The 20,463-nt window shown below is 35.9% G+C and overlaps 1 long non-coding RNA gene across 1 annotated transcript in view; it reads left to right on the top strand.

Moving 5' to 3' along the window:
* LOC309662170 overlaps positions 1 to 20,222 on the top strand; it is a 45,128-nt gene extending 24,906 nt beyond the window's left edge. Inside the window, exon 3 of the long non-coding RNA XR_014264568.1 lies at positions 20,067 to 20,222. This is a non-coding gene — a long non-coding RNA (uncharacterized lncRNA). The remainder of the gene's footprint in view (positions 1 to 20,066) is intronic.
* Positions 20,223 to 20,463: the final 241 nt, after the last annotated feature.

The raw sequence follows: 20,463 nt of genomic DNA, 5'->3' as shown, positions 1-20,463 counted from the left end.
CATTCTGAGGGTTGTCTTTTCGTCTTGCTTATGGTTTCCTTTGCTGTGCAAAAGCTTTTATGTTTCATTAGGTCCCACTTGTTTATTTTTGTTTTATTTCCATTTCTCTAGGAGGTGGGTCAAAAAGGATCTTGCTGTGATTTATGTCATAGGGTGTTCTGCCTATGTTTTCCTCTAAGAGTTTGATAGTGTCTGGCCTTACATTTAGGTCTTTAATCCATTTTGAGTTTATTTTTGTGTATGGTGTTAGGGAGTGTTCTAATTTCATTCTTTTCCACGTAGCTGTCCAGTTTTCCCGGCACCACTTATTGAAGAGGCTGTCTTTTCTCCATTGTCTATTCTTGCCAGCTTTATCAAAAATAAGGTGACCGTATGTGCTTGGGTTTATCTCTAGGCTTTCTATCCTGTTCCATTGATCTATATTTCTGTTTTTGTGCCAGTACCATACTGTCTTGATTACTGTAGCTTTGTAGTATAGTCTGAAGTCAGGGAGCCTGATTCCTCCACCTCCGTTTTTCTTTCTCAAGATTGCTTTGGCTATTTGGGGTCTTTTGTGTTTCCATACAAATTGTGAAATTTTTTGTTCTACATCTGTGAAAAATGCCAGTGGTAGTTTGATAGGGATTGCATTGAATCTGTAGACTGCTTTGGGTAGTATAGTCGTTTTCACAATGTTGATTCTTCCAATCCAAGAACATAGTATATCTCTCCATCTATTTGTCTCATCTTTAATTTCTTTCAACAGTGTCTTATAGTTTTCTGCATATAGGTCTTTTGTCTCCCTAGGTAGGTTTATTGCTAGGTATTTTATTCTTTTTGTTGCAATGGTAAATGGGAGTGTTTCCTTAATTTCTCTTTCAGATTTTTCATCATTAGTGTATAGGAATGCCAGAGCTGTCTGTGCATTAATTTTGTATTGTGCTACTTTACCAAATTCATTGAATAGCTCTAGTAGTTTTCTGGGAGCATCTTTAGGATTCTCTATGTATAGTATCATGTTACCTGCAAACAGGGACAGCTTTACTTATTCCTTTCCGATTCGGATTCGTTTTATTTCTTTTTCTTCTCTGATTGCTGTGGCTATAACTTCCAAAGCTATGTTGAATAATAGTGGTGAGAGTGGGCACCCTTGTCTTGTTCCTGATCTTAGAGGGAATGGTTTCAGTTTTTCATCATTGAGAAAGATGTTGGCTGTGGGTTTGTCATATATGACCTTTATTATGTTGCGGTAGGTTCCCTCTATGCCTACTTTCTGGAGGGTTTTTATCATAAATGGGTGTTGAATTTTGTTGAAAGCTTTTTCTGCATCTATTGAGATGATTATATGGTTTTTATCCTTCAATTTGTTAGTATGGTGTATCACATTCTTTGATTTGCGTATATTGAAGAAGCCTTTCATTCCTGGGATTAACCCCACTTGATCGTGGTTTATGATCCTTTTAATGTGCTGTTGGATTCTGTTTGCTAGTATTTTGTTGAGGATTTTTGCATCTATGTTCATCAGTGATATTGGCCTGTAGTTTTCTTTCTTTGTGACATCTTTGTCTGGTTTTGGTATCAGGATGATGGTGGCCTCGTAGAATGAGTTTGGGAGTGTTCCTCCCTCTGCTATATTTTGGAAGAGTTTTAGAAGGATAGGTGTTAGCTCTTCTCTAAATGTTTGATGGAATTCCCCTGTGAAGCCATCTGGTCCTGGGCTTTTGTTTGTTGGAAGATTTTTAATCACAGTGTCAATTTCAATGCTTGTGTTTGGTTTGTTTATATTTTCTATTTCTTCCTGGTTCAGCCTTGGAAGGTTGTGCTTTAATAAGAGTTTGTCCATTTCTTCCAGGTTGTCCATTTTATTGGCCTAGAGTTGCTTGCAGTAATCTCTCATGATCCTTTGTATTTCTGCATTGTCAGTTGTTACTTCTCCTTTTTCATTTCTAATTCTGTTGGTTTGAGTCTTCTCCCTTTTTTTCTTGATGAGTCTGGCTAATGGTTTATCAATTTTGTTTATCTTCTCAAAGAGCCAGCTTTTAGTTTTATTGATCTTTGCTATTGTTTCCTTCATTTCTTTTTCATTTATTTCTGATCTGATCTTTATGATTTCTTTCCTTCTGCTAACTTTGGGGTTTTTTTTGTTTTTCTTTCTGTAATTGCTTTAGGTGTAAGGTTAGGTTTTTTATTTGAGGTGTTTCTTGTTTCTTGAGGTAGCATTGTATTGCTATAAACTTCCCTCTAGGACTGCTTTTGCTGCATCCCATAGGTTTTTGGTGATCGTGTTTTCATTGTCATTTGTTTCTAGGTATTTTTTGATTTCTTCCTTGATTTCTTCAGTGATCTCTTGGTTATTAAGTAGTGTATTGTTTAGCTTCCATGTGTTTGTATTTCTTACCGATTTTTTCCTGTAATTGATATCTAGTCTCATAGCGTTGTGGTCGGAAAAGATACTTGATATGATTTCAATTTTCTCTAAATTTACCGAGGCTTGATTTGTGACCCAAGATATGATCTATCCTGGAGAATGTTCCATGAGCACTTGAGAAGAAAGTGTATTCTGTTGTTTTTGGATGGAATGTCCTATAAATATCAATTAAGTCCATCTTGTTTAGTGTATCATTTAAAGCTTGTGTTTCCTTATTTATTTTCATTTTGGATGGTCTGTCCGTTGGTGAAAGAGGGGTGTTAAAGTCCCCTACTATGATTGTGTTACTGTTGATTTCCCCTTTTATGGCTGTTAGCATTTGCCTTATGTATTGAGGTGCTCCTATGTTGGGTGCATAAATATTTACAATTTTTATATCTTCTTCTTGGATTGATCCCTTGATCATTATGTAGTGTCCTTCTTTGTCTCTTGTAATAGTCTTTGTTTTCACGTCCAAATAGTTATTTTATCTTTATATATGTATCTAATGAGGTACCTGAGAATGCACTGCTTTATTCAATAGTAATCTAATTTTTTATTTACTTGTTAAATATGTGCGTGCACGCATGCGTGTGCATGTGCACACACACACACACTTCGTAAAATGATTGGGTTTTCTACTCTTGTAACAGCAGTGGCCTGTAATTTTGAATAAACATGAACAATTAAGCATAATGATTGTTTTATGGAAACTTTTTGGTCAGAGACCCAAGTTTTCAGTGAACTGTTGCTATTAATAATTAAACAATTTTTAGGTAAACATTACATTAAACAGCAATGCTATATTATAATAGTGTACCTCAGTAGATTAAACCTGAAAATATTTACCAGGAATTAATTATTTTAAAACTTTAGGTGTCATTTGGATCCAAATTCCAAACTATAAAATTTTCCTTTTTCCCCTATATATTTTGTGTATATTCTTGGAACTCTACAAAGAAGTTACTGTCTTGTTTTTTTCCCCTCTGGCAAAATGAGAAAAGCGGTATTTTATGGAGGGATCATTAACAGGTACTTGTGCTTTGAATGGATTGATTGTACTTGCTGCCTTTAGCTATGAACATCTTTTTGACAACTGTCCCCTGTTGAATATCTTGGAGAAAAGAAGGAAGAGAGGAAAGGAGGAAGACAAGGAAGAAGGAGAGGGTGGGAGGAGGAGAGATGGATGGACAAAAGGAAAGTATTTCCAAATTGCAAGACAGCGTATGAATCGAGTTTTATCCTAGTTAAACAAGCTTTTTGAAACGCCCAGTTGATTATTTAAAGCACCAAATACACATTTCTTTGCAATGATGTGTATTCTCTTTTCTCATTCTACCACAAAGCAGTGAATCTTTAGCTTTGGAATATGTTGGTTATTTTATTTTAAATTTTTTCCAAAGAAAATGCCCAAATTACCAAACATAGTGTAAAAATTTCTTGTGTAACTTAAATCTTGTCCTAAAATTTTAACAACTGTTATAGTATTTATGGATCAAATATTACAGTATAGGTGTTATTTTTTTGTTAAATTTTGTAAGTTTTTAAAGTTACATGGACTTTTAGAAGAAGCACTCCTGTAAATATAAAGGAACATCTAACCCTTTCATGTTCATCACAGGTTTTTAAAAAATTTGTGCAGCAGTTTTTAACTCTTCTACAATCACATAATACAGAAAGAAATACATAATTTTGCCTCCAATTTTTAGTGGAGAAAATTGAAGGATAAAAAAATCTCTAAAGTTTCAAAATAAATTATTCACTCAAAAAATATTTATTAGGGGCTTCCCTGGTGGCGCAGTGGTTGAGAATCTGCCTGCCAATGCAGGGGACACGGGTTCGAGCCCTGGTCTGGGAGGATCCCACATGCCGCGGAGCAACAAAGCCTGTGAGCCACAACTAATGAGCCTGCGCGTCTGGAGCCTGTGCTCCGCAACAAGAGAGGCCACGATAGTGAGAGGCCTGTGCACCGCGATGAAGAGTGGCCCCCGCTTGCCGCAACTAGAGAAAGCCCTCGCATGGAAACGAAGACCCAACACAGCCAAAAATGAATTAAAAAAAAAAAATTTATTAGGTCCTTGCTCCATGAAGCAACTTATATAGCAGCAACATTTGTAGAAGAAAATTATGTGATTTTGGCAATTACAGTAATTTGGTAATTCACGTGAACAATGTATGAACAGAAAAATATAAAATTGCACACTTTTTTATTGAGTAAATTTGACTTGTAACATTGCATATGTTTCAGGTATACAGTATGTTACTTTGATACATTTATATATTGTTAATGTGATTGCTGAAGTAATATCACATTACATAATTATAATACACATGATCACGTTATGTAATTATAGTACAGTATTACTGTCTATTTATTATACTGTTCATTAGATCTTCATGGTTCATTTAACAATTCTTCCAAGTTTGTACCCTTAAAGACCATCCCTCTTGTCCCTGTCCCTGGTAACCACCGTTTTATTCTGTTTTTCACAGGTTTAACTTTTAGATTTCACATGTAAGTGACATCATACAGTACTTGTCTTTCTCTATCTGACTTACTCTCTTAGCATAATGTTGTAGCAAATGGGAGGATCTCTTCCTTTCTCATGGCTGAATAACATTCCACGGTGTATGTATACCACATATTTTTTTACCCATTCATCCACTGATGGTCTTTTGGGTTGTTTCCGTATCTTGGCTATTGTGAGTAATGCTGTGATAAACATGGGAGTGCGTATATCTTGTCAAAATCCTATTTTCATTTTCTTTGGTTGTATACCCAGAAGTGGAATACCTGGAGTATATGATAGATCTACTTTTAATTTTTTGAGGAGCTTCCATCTAGCTTTCTATAGTTGTTAGACTAATTTACATTCCCACATCCTCACCAGCATCTGTTGGTCCTTGTCTTCTTGATGATAGCCATTCTCACAGGTGTGAGGTAATGTTTCACTGTGATTTTGATTTGCAGTCCCCTTATGATTAGTGATGTTGAGCATCTTTTCATGTGTCTCTTGGCCATTTTGATGTCCTTTTCGGAGAAATGACTATTTACTTCTTCTTCCCATCTTTTAACCAGATTGTTTGTTTTTTGTTATTGAGTTGACTGAGTTCCTTATATATTTTGGATATTAATCACTTATTCGATAAATGGTTTGCAAAATTTTTCTCCCATTCTGTAGGGTGTCTTTTCATTTTGTTAATTAATTTATTCTTTTGATGTGCAGAAGCTCTTGAGTTTGATGTAGTCCCATGTTTTGATTATTTTCTTTTATTGCTTGTTATTTTGGCATCATGCCCACCAAATTATTGCCAAGACCAATATCAATAAACTTCTCCCCTAACATTTTCTTTTAGGATTCTTATGGCATCAGGTCTTATGTTTAAGTCTTTGACCCATTTTGAGTTAATTATTGTGAGTGGTGTGAGATAGGCGTCTACTTTCAGTGTTCTGCATATGTTTCTCCAATTTTTCCAGCACCATTTGTTGCAGAGGCTATCCTTTCTCCACCGGCTATTCTTGCCTTCCTTGTTGAATACTAGTTGACCGTATATACCAGGGTTTAATTCTGGGCTCTCTATTCTGTTCCGTTGGTCAATTTGTCTTTTTTCCCCCCAAGTACAATACTGTTTTTCTACTATGGTTTTGTGGTATAGCTTGAAATCCAGAAGTGTGGTATCTCTGGCTTTGCTCTTTTCTCTCAAGATTGCTTTGGCTGTTTGAGATCTTTTGTGGTTCCACACACAGTTTAGGATTGTTTCTTCTATTTCTGTGAAGAATGCCTTTGGTATTTTGGTGAGGACTATGTTCAATTTGTTGATGGCTTTAGAACTATTGATATTTTAACAATATTAAGTCTTTGGATCCATGAACATTTGTTTGTGTCTTCAATTTCTTTGATTTTGTTTGTGTCTTTCCATTTGTTGGTGTCCTTGATTTCTTTCAGCAGTTTTGCAGTTCTAATTGTACAGATCTTCCACTTCCTTGGTTAAATTTATTCCTAAGTATTTTATTGTTTTTGATGCTATTGTGAAAGGGATGGTTTTCTTTATTTCTTTCTCAGATGCTTTATCATTAGTGTAGAGGAATGAAATTGAGTTCTGTACGTTGACTTTGTATCCTGCCAATTTACTGAAATTGTTGATTAATTTCAATAGTTTTTTGGCTGATTCTTTGGGATTTTCTATATATTCAATCATATCATCAGCAAATAATGACAGTTTTACTTTTTCATTTCTGATTTGGATATATTTTATATATTTATATATATGTATATTTATATATATATTTATATATTTATATTTATATATATTTTATTTCTTTGTCTTGCATAATTGCTCTAGCTAGGACTTCCAGTACTATATTGAATAAGAATAGTGAGACTGGGCATCCTTGCCTTGTTCCTGGTCTCAGAGGAAACACTTTCCATTTCTCTCCATCAGATATAATGTTACCCTTGTGTTTGTTATACATGGCCTTTATGTTGAAGTATGTTCCTTCTATACCCAGTCTGTTAAGGGTTTTTATTATGAAAGGATGTTGTTTTATGTCAAATGCTTTTTCTTTCTCTATTGAAAAGATCATGTGATTTTTATTTTTTCTTTTATTGATGTGATGTGTTGGATTTATTGATTTGCATATGTTGACCCATCCTTTCATCCTAGGAATAAATTCCGCTTGGTCATCGTATATACTTCTATTAATGTGTTCTTGAATTTGGTTTGCTAATATTTTGTTGAGAATTTTTGCACCTATGTTCATCAGGGATATTGGTCTATAGTTTGCTTTTCTTGTGGTATCCTTATCTGGCTTTGGTATCAAGGTAATGCTGGCCTCATAGAACAAGTTTGGAAGTGTTTTCTCCCCCTCAATATTTTGAAAGAGTTTGAGAAGGATTGGTATTACTTCTTTAAATGTTTGATAGAATTATCCAGGGGAGTTTTCTGGTCCTGGAGTTTTCTGTGTTGGGAATTTTTAAATTACTGATACAGTGTCTTTACTCATTATTGGTCTGTTCCTACTTTCTATTTCTTCCTGATTCAGTCATGGTAGGTTGTGTGTTTCTAGAAATGTATCCATTTCTTTTAGGTTGTATAATCCATTGGCATATAACTGTTCATAGTAGTCTCTTATGATTCTATGTATTTCTGTAGTATCAGTTGTAATGTCTTCTCTTTTCATTTCTAATTTTATTTATTTGACTCTTCTTTTTTTTCCTGAGTCTAACTAAAGGTTTGTCAATGTTGTTTATCTTTTTGAAGAAACATTTTGTAGTTTCCTTGATCCTTTCTGTTGTTTTTCTGGTTTCTATTTCATTTATTTGCATTCTGATACTTACTATTTCCTTAGTTCTGCTAACTTTGGGCTTAATTTTTTCTTCTTTTTCTAGTTCCTTGAGGTATAAAGTTAGGTTGTTTACTTGAGATATTTCTAACAGCTTAATGTATTTATTGCTATAAACTTTCCACTCAGATCTGCTTTTGCTGCATGCCATGATATTTGATATGTTGTGTTTTCATTTTCATTTGTTTTGAGATATTTTTTATTTCCTTTTTGACTTCTTCTTTGACACAATGGTTGTTTAGACGTGGGTTTACTTTCCACATGTTTGTAGATCTTCTCATCTTCCTCTTGTTGTGGACTTCTAGTTTCATACCAATTGTGGTCACAGAAGATAGCTGATATGATTTCAGTCTTCTTAAGTTTGCTAAGATTTCTTTTGTGACCTATCATATGATCCAGCCTGAATGTTCTATGTGCACTTGAGGAGAATGTGTGTTCTGCTACTGTTGGATGGAATATTCTATATGTGTCTATTAAATCCATTTGTTCTAAGGTGTGGTTCAAGTCCAACGTTTCTTTGTTGATTTTCTGTCAAGACAATCTATCCATTGCTGATAGTGGGGTATTGAAATCCTGCAATTACTGCATTGTTGTCTATTTGTTCCTTAATATCTATTATTACATACTTGTATATTTCAGTGATCAGGTTTTGGGAACGTACATATTTATTATTGTTATATCTTCTTGATGTAGTGACCCCTTTACTGACTTTCTTTGTCTCTTCTTACCTTTTTTGGCTTGAAGTGTGTTTTGTCTGATACAAGGATGGCTATACCCACCTTCTTTTCATTTCTATTTGCTTGGAATATCATCTTCCATCCTTTCACTTTGAGCCTATGTGCCTTTAGAGCTGAAATGAGTCTTCTGTAGAGAGCATAGAGTTGGACCTTGTTTTTTCAGCCAACCACCCACTATGTGCCTTTTGATCGGTGAGTTCAATCTGCTTACATTTAGGGGTGATTATTGCTATGTAAGAATTTACTATTGCCATTTTATCTTTTGCCTTCTGCTTATTTTGTCTCTCTGTTGTTCCTTTTTTCTTCTCTTTCTGTCTGCCCTTATAAGTTGGTGGTTTTCCATGGTGATTTGCTCACTCTCCCCTTTTTTATGTTTATGTTTCTGCTCTAGATTTTTGCTTGTGGTTACCATGAAGTTTACATAAAACATCCTACAGGTAAAATAGCCCCTTTCCTGCTGATGCCAGTTTATCTTCATTCACCTATAAAGGTTTCATCTGCTTACTCTTCCCGTTTTATATTTTTAATGTTAGAAATGATCTCTATGCTGTGATTTCATTACCAAGTTGTAGTATCTATAGCTATTTTTAATGCTCTTTTCCTTTAACCATTATATTATAGTTAAGAATTTAATATACTGTTCTAGAAAAGATTTACAGTATTCTAATTATGAGTATTTATCATCTTAATCAGAGTTTTGTGTACTTTTGTCTTTTTGTTTCAGCTTGAAGAGCTCCTTTCAACATTTCTCATAAGGCAGGTCTAGTGGTGGTAAACTCCCTCAGCTTTAGTTTGTCTGGGAAAGGCTTTAATTCTCCTTTATATCTGAAGGATAACTGCCACATAGTCTTAGATGGAAATTTTTATCTTTCAATATTTTGAATATGTCATTCCACTATCTATCTCCTGACCTTCAAAGTTTCTGCTGAGAAATCTACTGTAGCCTAATGGGGGTACCTCTGTAGGTTGCTGTCTTTTTTTTTTCCCCCTGCCTGCATTTAAAATTGCTTCTTTATAATTGAATTTTGACAGCTTCATTAAAATGTGTCTTGGAGGTCTTTCTGTGATGAGATAACAAGATATTCTGTTAGCTTCGTGGATCTGTATATTCATCCCTTCCCCAGATTTGGGAATTTCTCAGCTCTTATTTCTTTAAATAAACTCTGTCCCCTTCCCACTCTCTTCTCCTTCTGGGATGCCCATTATTCTTACGTTTCCCTTTCCAATAGAATCAGATATTTCTCATAGGCTTCACTTTTTAAAAATCTTAGCTCTCTCTTTTCTTCCACCTGAATTATTTCTATATTTCTATCCTTGAGCTTGCTAATTCCTCTTCCACCTGATTTGCTCTATTTCCAGTGCATTGTAATGCATTCTTTATCTCATTTGAGTTCTTCAGCTCCAGAAATCTGTCAGATTCTTTTTTAGAATTTTAATCTCTTTGGTAAAGTATTCCTTCTGCTTGTTATTTTCATTCCTAATATCATTGCATTGCCTTTATGAGTTTTCCATTGAATTTCTTCGTAACAGCTATTTAAAACTCTTTATCAGTTAGAGCACAATATTCCATACCTTTGGGTTTGGCTACTGGAAAATTGTCTTTCTTTTTTTTGTGATACCGTATTACCATGATTCCGTAAATAAAAAATGGAACACCATTTTTATTTAGTTAAGACTTTGTTTACTTTGATCCTAAGAATGCAACAGGTCGGTAGTTAGGAGCTTTCCTTTCCAGAAGGTGGCGCTATGGCACAAGTTTTTGGTTTCTCTTACCAGCGTTAACTAGCGGCTTCTAAGATTGGGAACCCACACAGTTAAAACAAAACAAAACAAAAACAACAACAAAAACAATGCGTGGTGGCAGAATGTGGGCGCAGGGGGGAGGTGTGTGTACTTAGCACTTGGGGCTTTGTGGGTGTCCATGGCCTGGTAGAGGTATCCTCAAGTTGGGATGGGGGCGGTGTCCCAGGGGTCCTTGGGTGGTCGGTCCCCTTGCCTCCAGGGGCAGACAGCAGGAGACATTTTACTTCAGTTCTCTTTGTCTGTCTACTTACCTTTCCTTTCCCTCTGCCCATTCACTGCAGTCTCTCCTCAGAGAGAGCAACTGGTCCCGCCAGCTGTAACACACGTGGCTGGGCAGACTTCCAGTCACTGCCTTCATCCTCCAGCTCCTCTGCCAGAAAGGTGGTGCTGGCTCGCTGCCAGAACAGCAGCCGCCTTCTGTGCTGTCACAGCCTCCTGCCACCAGCTCTGCAGCCACTTACCTCAACCCCTGCTACCTACTCCATGGTCCAATCCACCCACTTTGGATGCACAGGTGGATGGATCTCTTGGATGTCGTTGTATGCTGTGGATAGGTGCTTTTGCTTTTTTTTTTTTTTCTGGTTATGGACGTCCTAATAGTTGTAAATCAAAGGAGAGAGAGAAAAAAGGAACGATTCACACTATCATGATACTGACGTCACCCCAAAACCGCATATTTCATTGCTCTGTGACTATTTCAACAATTTGAGTAAGTTGTGTGGAATATTAGACTTTGCCCCTTAAATGGATATTTCAGATTTATATACAAGCAAGGAAGTTTTCCAGTTAATGAGCTATGGATAGTGAAAGTCTTTTTAAACTAAATATCTAAAGTAATATCAATACTAATATGAGTCAACAGCTGAGTTTCCCAAGTGCATCTTTCTGGGCACTAGCGTGATAGGGCTTCAGATTTTTGAAAGTATGTCTTTTACACTGCCCAACTCTCCAATTCTGGTTTAATAACCACAGAACATAATACAGATACCAGGGCTACTCATATGAAAACTGCAATTTAGTGCACACTCCTGGTGGCCACGTTGAGGGTCTCTCCTGGCACAGTTGAGGTTTTCATCCACTGCAGAGATCTCTCAGCTCCTGTCCCGAGTGTTGTACATTTTCTTCTCTGAAGAACAGAATGTGTCTGCCTTAAGTACACAAATAACTCCTCTCACTAAATCAGAATTTCAGGGGCAGGGATGGGGAATTGCCCCTTGGGTATCAGTGTCTGAAAAACTGCTGTGTCTATTTCTCCCCTGAATTTCATTGCACAAAATTATACAATCTTGATAAATCTAGACATGTTACTTCTAACACAGACATGTTCTCATCTTTCCATTTGTGAATTATTTTTGAAAAATATCTGAATGTGTTGGATTGCTGAATTTTACTGACATGCCCTGTTTAAGCAGGAATGAGAATGCCTTCTGAAATGAATACTTCATTGGCAGTCCCTTCCTATTAGTGAGAACCCCTCTTCTCTATCTATATTTTCCTGGGTCCCACTATCACATACCTACCCCACACCCAGCCTGGAAGTTAAGACCGCATGATTTTTCTTTTAGGATGAACTTGGCTGTTTCAATGTTTTAAGCTCAATATATGTCAGGGTTGAAATATAACTTAGATATGGAGATTTAAGAAAGTTGCTCTCGGACTTGTGATCAATTTAATTCAGCAAACATTTATCAAATGCTTACCATGTGCCAGGCACTGTGATAGAAGCTGAAGAAATAAAGATAAATAGTGGTTCTTTAAAAAAAAAAAAAGTGCTGTTCCTGTATGAGAAGCAGTATGATTCATTAAACTGCCACAAGTTATAATTTTAGAAACACTCCCACCACTGGGAATCTGTTCCTTTTGTCGAGTATAATTTTTCAGCAGTCATGAGTGAATAATAATTGGGATAATTAAAATTGACCTTTAAAACAGGTCTAAATCCTTGTCTGCTTAGGGTGCTGAAGCAGGACAATCCATGAAAAACTACAGCCATTCTCCCTCCAGATATTTGATTCCTCTGAAGGCTGGTAGAGTCACACACCCTTGCACAATTTTAAAACCATGAAGGGATAGAACTAAGTTTTATAAATGGGCTCCAGGATGTATAACTGGGGGGAAAAAACCCTGAAAGTTTCTCTTCTTTCTCAGTAAGTTATTTAAATCATAGCACTTATTTTTAAGTGAATACTCAGGGTAGTTGATAAAGAGAAAGCCACCCTGCCCTTTTTTAAAAATAAACTTTATTTTTTGAGCAGTTTTAGGTTTATGTAAAATTGAGCAGAAAGTACAGAGATTTCCCATATACCCCCTTCCCTCACACATGCTTAGCCTCTGCCATTACCAGCATCCTTCTCCAGAGTGGTATTGATACTTTTTTTAGTTTACAATTGGTGAACCTGTGCTGACACATGATAGTCACCCCAAGTCCATAGTTGATGTTTCACTCTCGGTGTTGTACATTCTGTGGGTTTGGACAAATGTATAATGACATGTATCCAGCATTATATTATTATACAGAATAGTTTCACTGCTCTTAAAATCCCTTGTGTTCCTCTTATTCATTCCTCTCTCCCATCGAAACACTGGCAACCACTGATCATTTTACTGGCTTCACACTTCTGTTTTTTCCAGAATATCATATAGCTAGAATCGTATGGTATGTAGCCTTTAAAGACTGGCTTCTTTCACTTAGTAATATGCATTTGGGTTTCTTCTGTGTCTTTTCATGGCTTGATGGATCATTTCTTTTTATTACTAATGTTCCACTATATGGATGTACCACAGTTTGTTTATCCATTCCCTACTAAAGGTGTCTTGGTTGCTTCCAAGTGTTGACGTTTAATGACTAAAGCTGCTATAAACATTTTTGTGCCTGTTTTTGTGTAGACATAAGTTTTCAACCCCTTTGGGTAAATACCAAGGAACAGATTTTGGATTGCATGTAGGAATACGTTTAGTTTTGTAAGAACCGGCCAAACAGTCTTCCAAAAAGGCTGCACCATTTTGCATTCCCACCACCAATGAGAGTTCCTGTTGCTCTACATCCTTGCCAGCATTTGGTGTCATTAGTGTTCCAGATTTTGACCATTTTCATAGGAGTGTAGTGGTATCTCATTGTTGTTTTAATGTGCATTTCTCTGAAGACGTATGATGTGGAGCATCTTTTCATATGCTTCTTTCTCATCTGTATATCTTCTTCGGTGAAGTGTCTGTTAAAGTCAGCTTAGGACCATTTTTTAATTGGAGTTGTTTGTTTTCTTATTGGTAAGTTTGAGTTCTTTGCATATTTTGGATAAAAGTCATTTGTTCGATGTGTATTTTGCAAATATTTTCTCCCATCCTATGGCTTGTGTTTTCATTCTCTTGACTGTCTTTTGCAAGGCAGAAATTTTTAATTTTAATAAAGTCCATCTTATCAGTTCTTTTCTTCATGGATCGTGGCTTTGTATCTACAAAGTCTTTGCAGAACACAAGTTCATCTAGATTTTCTCCTATGTTATCTTCAAGGAGTTTTATAGTTTTGTGCTTTACAGTTAGATCTGTGAACCATTTTGAATTAATTTTTGTGAGGGGTAAAAAGTCTGTGTCTAGATTCATGTTTTTGCTTATGGAAGTCCATTTGTTCCATTACCACTTATTGAAAAGACTATCTTTGCTCTATTGTATTGCCTTCGCTACTTTGTCAAAGGTCAATTGATTATATTTGTGTAGGTCGACTTCAGGGCTCTCTGTTCTGTTTCACTGATCTATTTGTCAGTTCTTTTGCCAATACACTGTCTTAATTACTGTACCTTTATGGTAAGTCTTGAAATCAGGTAGTGTCATTCCTACCACTCTGTTCTTCTTCAATATTGTTTTGGCTATTCTGGGTCTTTTGCTTTACCACATAAACTTTAGAATCAGTTTGTTGATATCCACAAAATAACTTGCTTGAATTTTGATTGAGATTGCCTTGAATCTATAGATCAGATTGGGAAAAACTGAAATCTTGACAATATTGAGTATTGTCCATGAACATGGAGTATCTCTCCATTTATTTAGTTCTTCCTCGATTAATTCCTCAGAGTTTTGTAGTTTTCCTCATATAGATCTCATGCATATTTTGTTAGATTTATACCTAAGTATTTTATATTTTTTAGGTGCTAATGTAAATAGCATAGTGTTTCAGATTCCTAATTCCACTTGATCATTGCTGGTATATAGAAAAACAATTGACTTTTGTATTTTAACCTTGTATCCTGTGACCTTGCTATAACCACTTATTAGTTCCAGGAGTTTTTGCATAGATGATCTTGTCATCCATAACAAAGACATTTCTTTCCTAATCTGTATCCCTTCTATTTCCTTTTCTTGTCTAATTGCATTAACTAAGACTTCTAGTAGGATGTGGAAAAGGAGTGGTGAGAGGGAAAATCTTTGCCTAGTCTTGATCTTAGTGGGGAAAGTTTCCAGTTTCTCACCATTAAGTGTGGTGTTAGCTGTAAGTTTTCGGTAGATATTCTTTATCAATTTGTGAAAGTTCAACTCTATTCCTAGTTTACCAAGAGTTTTTACCATGGATGGGTGTTGGATTTTGTCAGATGCTTTTCTTCATCTATCGATAGCACCATGTGATTTTTCTTTGTTAGCTTGTGGATGTGATGGATTACATAAACTGAGTTTTGAATGTTGAACCAGCCCTGAATACCTGGGACAAATTCCACTTGTTTCAGTATGTAATTCTTCTTCTATTTTTTAAAAATCTGTTAAAATTTTTATTTTATTTTACTTTATTATTTTGTTTTTGGCCACACCGTGTGGCTTGTGAGATCCTAGTTCCCTCACCAGGGATTGAACCCGGGCCCCCTGCAGTGGAAGCATGGAGTCCTAACCACTGGACTGCCAGGGAATTCCCTGTAATTCTTCTTATACATTGTTGGATTTGATGGCTAATATTTTGTTGAGGATTTTGCATCTGTGTTCATGAGAAATATTGGTCTGTAGGTTTCTTTTCTTGTAATATCTGTGATTGGTTTTGGTATTATGGTACTATTAGCCTCATAGAATAAGTTAAAAAGTATTCCTCTGTTTCTATCTTCTAAAAGGGATTATGGAGACATGGCATGATTTCTTCCTTAAATGTTTGGCAGAATTCACCAGGGAAGCCCTCTGGACTTTGTGCTTTCTGTTTTGGAAGGTTAGTATTATATTATTAAAATAATTATTTGAATTATTGTTTCAAATTTTTTAATAGATATTTGTCTTTCTCCGTCTGACTTATTTCACTTAGTATGATAATCTCCAGGTCCATCCATGTTGCTGCAAATGGCATTATTTCATTCTTTTTAATGGCTGAGTAATATCCCATTGTATATATGTAGCACATCTTCTTTATCCATTCATCTGTCCTCAACAAAATACTAGCAATCCAAATCCAACAGTACATTAAAAGGATCATACACTATGATCAAGTGGGATTTATCCTAGGGATGCAAGGATTTTTCAGTATCTGCAAATCAATGGCTGTGATACACCACCACAAGTTAAAGAATAAAAACCATATGATCATCTCAATAGATGCAGAAAAAGCTTTTGACAAAATTCAACACCTATTTATGATTAAAGACTCTCCAGAAAGGGTCCTAGAGGGAACATATTTCAAAATAATATAGACCATATACAACTAACCTACAGCTAACATCATACTCAACAGTGAAAATCTAAAAGCATGTCCTCTAAGATCAGGAGCAAGACAAGGATGTCCAGTCTCACCACTTTTGTTCAACATAGTTTTGGAAGTCCTAGCTGTGGCAAACAGAGAAGAAAAAGAAAAGGAATCTAAATTGGAAAAGAAAGAAGTAAAACTGTCACTGTTTGCAGATGATATGATATTAGACATAGAAAATCCTAAAGGTGCTACCAGATAACTACTAGAGCTCATCAATGAATTCAGTAAAGTGACATTTTCTTTGCTGAGGAATTTTTAGTCTACTTTAGAACATAATGCATATTGAAAAGATGCCATTTATATACAGTTGTGTATAAACTGGATTTGAAAGTTCTGAAGAAACTAAGAGCATGCATCACCAAGGAGCTGTAGTAATCCAAAGAGATTTGTCTGGGACTGTTTTTTATTTATGGAGGGGGTAGATTTAAGTAGTTTTAGGAGGAGGTCAAGGGTCTGGAAAACACTCAGATAGTGTCACTTAGATTGAGAGGATTAAGGCAACTATGTTTTCCCCAGCTATGGGAAGTTCCAAATTTCTAAGATTTTACCTGGAGAAAAGAATATATATATAATATTTAAAAACAGAAGCTGAAATATTGTTTAATAATTTCAGTATAAAGCTGTTCTGTTGGCAGGACAAACAATAGGCTATTGATTAAAATGATGTTACAATAGGTACAACTACTGAGACAATGTTTGCTCATTTAATACATAAGAACTTATTCTAGAAGCATGCACACAAGGCTGTTCCGAGCACTCTGATCTGAATCACACATAAATCGTGAACAATTACGGTGTGTCTGTATTTTCCACAAGACACGTTACAATGGATCATCAGTTTCCCTTTAGAGTTCCTAAGCTTTTCTGAGAACATTTGAGCTTCTGAGTACATTTGAACTTTTGAAGGAATAAGTGCATTTCAAAACTGAGATTATTTCATAGAATAATTTCTTCTTAATATGAGTGTTATTATGAAGAGAAATAAACTTGCTTTAGCCTATTGAACTGTAATATTATCTGTCTATTTTCATTTGTTAATTCTTACAAGATTATTACTTGTACTCACCTCATTTTCCCCCTAAGTGGTAAATAGTTGTACTTTTCAGTTGTTTTGCCATCTCGTTTGTTAAAAACAATTATTTATGAATAATTGTTGTAGCTTTGAAGCATTTCAGGATTCATCTTTTTTTTTTGGATAGAAATAGTATGTATCAGACTATTGATAAGAATAATATTCAGTGGAAATCAAATATTTTTTAATGATTCCAGAAAAAGAAAATTAAATTGTGTCTTAACAATTTTGGCTCCAGGAATCGTAGTATAAAATATAGACATTTCAGATTGAAAACAATGGTTTAGGAGATTTTTGGGTGGCATCTGAGACTTCACCTTACTTGAATGTAATTTAGTTAAAAACACAGTGAATGTACAGAAAACACTGTCCAAACACAGAGCAGCTCTTTTCCAAGTACCTTATTGGACGTGGTCACGTTTTTTGATCACGTGCATTCTCAAATTTGACTGTGTGGAAGTGAATTGGAACAACCAATTAGGGTTTTAAAGAAAATGATCACTTTTAAAATTGTTTCTCAAAGGCAAAGATGACTTCATAAGAGCAAGTACATCTTACTCTTTTTTTTTTTTTTTTTTAAAGGCTAAGATTCATATGCCTTCTTTTGAGGAAAGAATAAAAAATGAGAATATGGCTTGGAACGTTGAATGCTGCCTTCTATATCTCTCTATAGGGAAAACGTCCTTATAGAATATTTTGAAGAAGCTTATGTGATGACTTGTCTTACCATACTGAAAATAATAAAAGCAAACACTATTAATCCTCATAGAAACCCTATGAATTGTGTGATTCCCCTTTGTCCAGTTGTGTGATTCAGTTGTGTGACATCCTCATTGTACAGATGAGGTAACTGAGGCTTAGGGAGGGCCAGTGACTTCCCAAGAGTAGGCAGCTTGGTAAATGTCATGCCCACACCCTGTCTGGCTCCAGAATCTACACTTGGTCCTCACTGTTTCCAACCCAGAAAGGAGAGACCCCAATACGGTGAGATGAGAAAGATGTGAGCAGAGGGGACTGAGTGGGGAGCATCTGGGGAGACTCAGAAAGGAAGCCCTGCTGGGGGGGTTGGGGGAGGCTGGGAAAGGAGCAGGCTTCCCAAGCTAAACAGTTGATGGAGATAATCTTCATTTACCCTCAACCAGCTCTGTGACTTTGAGCAGGTTACTTAGATCCCTGGGACCCCTTTACCTAAAGGGGGAATGATGCAGGCCTGGTCTGCTCAACAGGCAGAGAAATTGTCCCCTGAGAAATTGTCACGTTAACATTCGAGTTAGCACAGCTGACTGTGGATTGTGGATGATCCCAATCTTCTGGAATTTTCTGAATGGCTAATAATGCCCCAGTAATGTCTCAACAGCTTTGTACTTGCAGTGCACACACTCACAACGGGTGCTTCTTTGCTCTTCCTTTTGCCAAGGACCCTTCGGGCACTTTGCTGAAGCCTGACTCCTTCTCACAGCAATGCTTGTAAATGCATAAAATGTATACATAGGGTTACAAAGTAAATAGTTATATTGAAATGCTGATATCAATGTACTAGAAATTGTAACATAGTGTCTTCTTAGTTATTAGCGCATTCAAAAACAAGATCTAGTGGTGACTTTAATAAATACTGTTATTTTGAAGTAAAGGGGACCATAAACAATATTTCTAGGTGTCTGTGACAACGATTGCTATTAAAATATCTGTAACTTATGTTGGTAACATATGCACGGGCACTGGTGAATATAGTCTGGTTTGTCTACATTTGTGACTGAAGAATATGCTAAATTTTAGCTAGAGGTTAGTGAAAATAAAGATGTAATTTTTTTCTATTCATCTCAACAGACCCCCTATATCATATTTGTACCACATGTTAAGAACCCCTGAGCTGTGTGGTTCACTGCTTCAAGTTCTGTGAAAAACCCTCTTGAGCTTTGATTGAACTTCTAATGAATCTTTAGATCAAGCTAGGGAAAACCAGTACCTTAAAAGTAGTCTTCCTATTTGCAATCATTGTAGTCTGAATTTATGTAGTTTTTCTTTAATGTCTTTCAATACAATTTTTATAATAATCTCCATAAATGTCCTGCAAATTCTGTAAGATTCATTCTTAGCTACTTTATATGTTTTGTTAGTATTTGCTATTCTATTTAATTTCTAACTATGGATAAGTTTAGAAATACTATCAGCTTTTGTATAATGAATTGTTAAGCTAGCCAATGACTTTCAGAATTTCTACCTCCATAATCGTATCATCTGGAAACGATAATGGTTGCTCTTTTTAATCCAATTTTGTGCGTTTAATTTTTAAATTTTCTCTTACGTACTGATAGGACTTTCAGTGCAATGTTCAATAGAAACAGTGCTGTCTGTGAAAGTGTTCTTTCTGATTTTCAAGGAAATACTTTTAATATTTTCCCATTTAGGAGTGATGTGCTGGAACCAATTTTTAGCAGCTAGCAAGAGCCAATCATTAACTTTTCATGAATTTTGCATGAGAATACAATCATTATTAAAAATTAAATTATATAAACATAATTAATTAAATCATATTAAAACAAAAGTAATACATTCTGAAAACTCACCACTTCCTACTTTATTTTATGTCATCTTGCTGTTATCAGTGCTCTTGAGGTGATTTACATACCTTGTGTCTGCGTGGTGAAAATACTATATAATGATTCTTTTTCCAACTTCCTGGTCAGTGACATCACGTTGATAGCTTTGAATTGGCCATGGTAGGAGTATTTACACCATGGAAAGTGGCAAATGCTGCCAATCAGGGTTTTTAATTTTCCTTAAGAGCCTGTTGTTCAACGTTTACTAACACACCTCTGATCAAGACTGATGTTTGCCACAGGCTCTAGCATTTTCCTAGCCTGTTAAGTAAAAAGAAAGGAAATTAAGGAAGAAGAGAAGGGAGGGTGGCAGGGAAATAGGAAGGAAAGGAAAGTAAAAGGGAAGGAAGAAGAGAGGAAGAGAGGACAGGAAAGCTTTACTCAGTGTATTAACCCGCACGTGGTGTTTCCCCCCAGATAGCTGTGACGCTCCTCTGGCGTCTGCCCTGCCCCGGGCTTCCTTCAGCAGCTCCTCAGAGCGGTCCAGCAGCCACGGCCCTGGCTTTGCAAGCCTTAATCGCAGAGACGGTGAGTCTGCAGCTGTCTTCTTGTCAATCCACGCTGATTCTTTCCCAGAGAGAATTATATTCATTTTTAGTTCATATTCCTTCTTATAGGTCAAAACTTAATTATATTGAGTTTAATGAATGAAACTGAAGAAAGCAGCAGGTTCATCATATCTGCTAGTATTCCTCTGCTAGCTTTCTTCTTGCTTATGATCCATTTTTTGGTTTGTTTTGATATCTTCCTTCCCTGTTGATTGCCAGCAAATGATCATCAATAAGATTTATGAGAAGGGAATTATTGGAGTCTA

The sequence above is a fragment of the Balaenoptera physalus genome (assembly GCF_965194825.1).
Source record: "Balaenoptera physalus genome assembly, contig: SUPER_5_unloc_1, whole genome shotgun sequence".
Taxonomy (NCBI): domain Eukaryota; kingdom Metazoa; phylum Chordata; class Mammalia; order Artiodactyla; family Balaenopteridae; genus Balaenoptera; species Balaenoptera physalus.
Note: the sequence above shows the minus strand (reverse complement) of the source record. Positions and strands in the feature narration are given on the sequence as shown.